We start from the raw sequence: 6,201 nt of genomic DNA, 5'->3' as shown, positions 1-6,201 counted from the left end.
TGTACAGCGAATCTGAAATTGTCACATCCTGACATCTTTGGTGACATCTTTTAAACTCCCACTGACTGGAGTTTGCCATTATCAGAGCAACGTGGAGCACATGAAGCCGGTGGGGAACGCGTTTCTTGGCTCACACCCAAGGAACATCACCTCTTTAGATTTCACGCCTGCAAGCTCGGCGTTGCCAAGACCTGGCTGCCGCACGGCACCTGCTGGAATCACGCGCCGAAGCGGCCGTCTGAACCAGCACAAAAGCTGGGCTTTTCTTCCTCTGCCCTTCACAAAATTATATTCGGGATCTGTTCCAACTCCTGGCAACAAAGGCGGCTTCAGCTGTGCGGTCCTTGAGGCTGAAAATACACCTAAGCACAAAAAAACTCCCTGGCTTTCCTGCCCCCGTGTGAGGGGGGTGTTAGAGGAAAGGGTGCATCAGGAGCGGGTGACTGATGGATCAGTCTCTGTCAGCGGTTGCTGGGGACTTGTGGAGAGTTCCCAGCAGAGAATTTATGGGAGAAAAGCAAAAACATCACCACACGACACTGGGAGAATGTCACTCTCTGGAGGAAAGATGGTACAAAATTTGTGTTGTCTCAGCTGAGAAAGGTGTCTGGAAACACCTAGCTAAGTTACACGCCAGTGCATATTTTTAAACTGACAGAAGTAAAAAGGCACGGATGATAAAGAAATAAAGTACAGGTCTATCAGAAGAAAGTTCAATAAGAATTCACAAATAATAAAGATGTGCCTAAATTCCACACTCTTCTTTCAATAAAAGCACAAATCCAAATGAGAGGCTGTGAACCTTATCTCCAAGAATATGGGTATAGTGCCTGATTTTGTAATGCACTGATTATTTTCCTTCTATTGAAAAGTCAAGCCTGCCGCATGAATGCTAACTTGTTAAATTAGCTCAGAAGGAAGCATCACTGAGAATAAACTGTCTGAAACTGCAGCGTCGCTCAGCATTGCTGCCCTTTCACTTACCCTCCTTTCTCTCAGTTAGGTTTGTGCTCAGATTCAAGCCTGCAGGAAATTAAGAGCTGCTGCTGGTGTTCAGCCCAGCCGTGCTGCTAGAGAAATGCAGGAGCCTGTAGGCGTGTGTGTCTTTTGAGGCAGGTAGAGGCTGATGGACTAGGAGTGTCAGGGGAGTTAAGCTGGGGAATAGACTTAGGGAGGAAAGAGACACGGAAAAGAGTTAATGGCCCTCTTTTTGGTTTATAATTTGTAAACCAAACTCTCACCCCTCTGCCAGGGGATTACTGTCTTTGTTTAGATCCCAAACTGGAAATGGGCATTGGTTTTATGTGAAGCTTCAAGCGTGCCATGTGCAAGTAGGGTTCTATAAAACTGCATCTGGAACCCAAATCTGAAAGCACCCTGTCTTTTAAAATCCTGGATACCTCAGAGTTGTCTCTTATAGCTAGGTCTGCAGGAACCCGAGGCTTCCAACAGCCCCAAACCTGCATTAACCTGACACCTTTTACGAGCTTTAAAAAAATCACAGGAATGTAGGCATCTACCCGAGCCTGCCACCGCAGCGTGTGAGCATCCTGCCAACATGTTTACTCACTGCTGTAATGAGCACATGCGAGATTAGAAAGTTTGTTTAAGTATTACTGGAAACCATTTTCCATCACAGTCCTTTCAGCTGTTTTACAAGGGCTGCAGGAGGAAATTCTGCCTTTGGGCTCCGAGGCTGGCACGGGAAGGCTCAGCAGCACCGAGCTCCTTTGTGGATGCACCGCAGGCAGCTGCGAGAGGAGCACACAGCACCTGCAGTGACGTGAACTAAACAGGGGGAAAGTCACAGCCTGCACCGCTTCTTTTGTCAGTGCCATGCACCAAGCTTCAGACTACATTTGCCCGTTGCACAGCTGCATCAAAAAATGAGTTGGACTTGGGTGAGTTAGGACAGTTGTAGTGCAGATCAGAGGCAGAGGATGAACCCGAAGCCAGAGGTGCAGAGATCCAGTTTCTCTGCTCCATATAACACGTGTCCTACCTGTCATTTCCCAGTCATATATAGTTTCTGAGTGTAGTCAAGCATCAACTATTTAAGGCAGGGGTTCCCTATGCAATTGTGTTATGCAATGATAGTGATGTGTCTAATTGTCACCGTAAAAAAGAAACACAAGGATAATAATAATGATTGCCATGATTTCTGCTTTCCCAGGTAGTGCATATTTTCTGTGAAGTAATCAGGGACTTGTTGCTAGGCAGTTAATATTTAAGGTACCTTAAATATTTTAATGTGCCTGTGCCTGCTGTTCCTAGGCACCAATATTTGTTTATGTTATCGTTACACAACCCTCCCTACCTTATAGCCTTTGTTCAGCCTAATCTGATGGATCCATACAGTTCAATTTCAATCCTCACACTTTTATTCACAGATTAAAGTAACTACTGCTAAGAGTGATAAAATCTCTGTGATGCAGAAGATTTGTTCTTTGTCAGGATGTCTTTCGTTGCTGCCAGTTTTTCTTTCTTTGCCCGGTCTTTAAAACTGCATGAAACTGAATAACTCAATTAAGGCCTTTTAAAAGTTGGTAGAGCTTCGGTGTACACGTCCCAAAAGCACAAAATTCAACAGTTTGAGTAAATCACTTGATTTGGGTATTTTGGATGGAGAGCAGCCCAGTTTGGATTGAATTACAGTTACTTTCATCTTTGTCCACCTCCCAGGCACGTTCTGTCTCAGAGTTGGCATGGTGCGTAGGCATGCAGAAATGTTAATAAAGGGTTGAATTTAATGGCTGAGGATCAAGATCGCCTTCAAATGTAGATGTAAACTTGGAGTTGAGCTAGCGCCTTTTTTGACCAAGCTCTCTAAAGTTTTAAGAGAAATCGTCACACGTGAGTCTGCTGTATCTCACTCGTTCCTAGGAGATAATGGGCTGAGAGAAAGAAAAAGGTTTCATGGCAGTTGGGAAGGCCACTGAGGAGAGCAGGGATGAGAGATAAGACAAGAGCTCATCAGAAACTGGGAAACTGAGGGATGATCCCGGGGACCATGTAAGCACCGACACCTACCGAAATGTCCAACTGGGATATGTGTTATGACTTCATCCATCCTTTGGAAGGAAAAATCTCAATATTTTGGGCAGCTCAGCAACACTGCTTTAGGTTTTTCTTGCTTTGATGCCAATTTTATTTAAACAAAATAGAGAAATTTCCACTGAATTAAATGTTATGGCTCTTACTAACAGATCTTAAGCTCTGAGCTGTGCGCCTGGGGAGGCAGGAGGGACTGGAGACTCTTCATATTCTGGCCATAAGCAGGTGCCACGGGAAGTACAGTAAGGCCAGGGAAACTTCCATACCTTGTTGTTGCTAAATTCAGTGTATTTATTCTGTTTTAAAACTAAGATACCCCCCCCCCCACACACACACACACACCTTTATTTGAAATGGATTTAAAATTTGAGCAGCCCTGCAGACAGATCCTCTGCCCGCTGGATGTAGTAATGCAAGTAATGGCACTTCAAATTTCATTACATTTTCTTGCCCGCTTACCTCATTTCCTAGAAAAGGTCCCAATTCACATTAGCAGCTATTATTTTCATGTCTGTTCAGTCTCAAGCCTTTTTTACCAAGACTTCCGATGATGTTATCAGTTCGTACAAGTTCGAACTGTGCTGCCTGTGGAGCACACGTTGCAGATACTGCACGGTCCTTGTACAGATGGCAGGTGATGAGGGCCTCCATACTCTGTGTTTAATTCGGAAATGTGAAGCTTCTCTTTGCAGATGGGTGCCCTTTGACTTTCTTTGGGGAAATATGCATGGAAAATGCACTTTTTAAAAAAAGTTTAACGTGAAATCTTCTGCTTTCCCTGCAGTTTGCTGCTTCGGGGGTACATAGATAGGGAAGGCAGGACCTCTTCCTTCCTTTTGTGGATATTCCCAACTTGCAGAGGTAGAAGTGGAAATTCTGGTGGGCAATAACCGAGCTACCCTCTAATTCCTACCCTCTAGTTTTTAAAGTTGCCTATTTATAAATTCTGGAAGGGTATTTGACAGAGAATTGGTACATGTTCCACTGCTTTGTAACCAGCTTGTTGCCCATCTGAAAATAACTCTTGCTTTGGATGCCACTGGCTGGCGTTCGATTACATTTGTATCTAGTGTTACAAAGCGTGGACAGCCCGTCCACATTCACATGGTGGTTCAGGGGAGTGTGGACTGACACCACGGACAATACTATGAATGTGCTGTTTGTGTGGAGCTAGGAAGTCCAAATTACCCAGTAGGAAAGGGTCATTCTTTGTGCAGCAAGGCTAACGCGTCCCAGTGTCACACGTTGATCTTTAAGCAAACGAGTTGTCTTGAGATAAGCTGTCGAAAGAGATTAGTTCATTCGGATCTTCCCTACCATTACGAGATGCTTTTTCTCCCCATATAATTAGAGGGCAAAAGTGCCAATAAAATAATTTTATTGATGCTAAAATTATTCTGTTGAAATGTCATTAATGACAGTACTATGTCCAAAGAAACACAAATTTGGATTTTGAATCTCAATTTTTATGTTAAAGCCCTAGGGAATCATATTTTTAATAATTACCATAAGGCTTATCTGTTTTCTACAGCCTGCCTGAGCTCAAGTTAGCTTCTTCTAAAAACCTTTTCACCTAAGAGTTCAAAAACATTATTGCTCAATGCTAGCTTTTGTAACAGACCCAAAGGTTGATCCAATATTAAATGTTTACAGCTGACGATTTGGATTTTAGTTTCGTTAGACACCTACATTTCATTACTCAGACACAACAGGACCGGAAAGCACAGAAGTCAGTGCCCAAAATTAGTCCTTTAATCTGGGCCCATTTGCCATGAGATGTCTGTGTACGTCTCAAAAATTTGTGGTGCAGCGGTGCCTTTATTTGGTTACCTGAGTATTTGTAAAGTTTGATATTTGCACATCTAAGGAGAGAGATGAAACACCTCGCAGATTAAAATCTTCTTGTAAGTAAACTTAGGCCAACATTCATCCTCTGCAGCAGCTGTATGCCAGCCACCAGGAGCTTTTTACTAGTCCAGCCATAATTTTAAAAAGTAAATCCTGACCCCCTGCAATATCCTCTCTGAGGATGCTGAGCCCGATGTGCTTTCCTGGGCTGGCTTACGTTGCTGCTAGAGCACAGGGGAAAAACCTGCCTCTATAAACCTGCCTCTATAAACCGTGCTGTGTTGTTTTCCTGCCGAGTTGGTTACTGTTTGCCTCGTTCCTTCCCTCCCCAGCTCATCTGCAGGCAGAGCTGTGCCTGAAGCTGGAATAAGACACAGCCCGGATAAGGGGCTTGCACCTCCCACGGGAGGAAAGTCGGCGCCTGGCTCCCAGGGGTGCCCCGGCTCTGCCTTGGGGTGCTCCCGGGGCAATGTGAGTGTCTGCTGCTCCTGCCGCGGGCTGCGGGATGATTTGGCCATGTGTAAATAGGCAAAATGCTATATTTATAGGAAACACAATGCCTCGCTGCTGGGGTAGTTTAAATATAGAGAACAGGCCACTACTGGCATTTAAAATATCACTAGCTGGACAAGATAGTGCAATCAGAAAATAGCCCAAGCTTTTACTGTGATTCTGCGTACAGGCTTCTCGTGTCCCTCTTGCTACTTTTAAATGAGTTGAGGCTGTATCTTTCCCTGGCTTTGGGATTATTTGCTTAGTGAATAAATTAAGTGCTTCAAATGATTCAAAGTGAGTAACAGGCTGCTTCATTTTTTGTTACTGAAAGTCTTTGGGTCATTTTCATTTATGAAAAGGGCTACTACAAGTGCAGCATGTGTATTTGAGCAGCTTGTGTGTCCATTTGCTGGTTGCTGGAAGCTCAGCGATGTGGTTTAGTGGAGGGCTGGTTGGTGTTAGGTCAGAGGCTGGACTGGGTGATCTCGGAGGTCTCTTCCAATCCAGCTGATTCTGACTGTGCAGCAGTGGCAGGCCATGTCATTCTTATTAGTACTAAAAACTTGATTACTTTCTAGCTGGGTTTCAAAGCCAAGATTTCACAGCCAGTCACTCGAGGTCAACGCCTTGACCAGCGAGCAGAAATTCAAGTCCGGGAAGGAGCCTTCTGCTCTCTGCCAGCTCACCGCCTCGTTGCTGCCAGCGCCGGGAAGCCGCAGGCTCCTGCCTCCTCCTTCCCTTCTCCTCCGGCCCAGCCTGTGTGCAGGACTCGTAGCCCTGCTGATGTACAGGACGTACACGCTG

The sequence above is a fragment of the Netta rufina genome, assembly GCF_964035555.1.
Source record: "Netta rufina genome assembly, chromosome: 7".
Classification (NCBI taxonomy): Eukaryota; Metazoa; Chordata; class Aves; order Anseriformes; family Anatidae; genus Netta; species Netta rufina.
The sequence above is the reverse complement of the archived record's forward strand: the minus strand, read 5'-3'. Positions refer to the sequence as shown.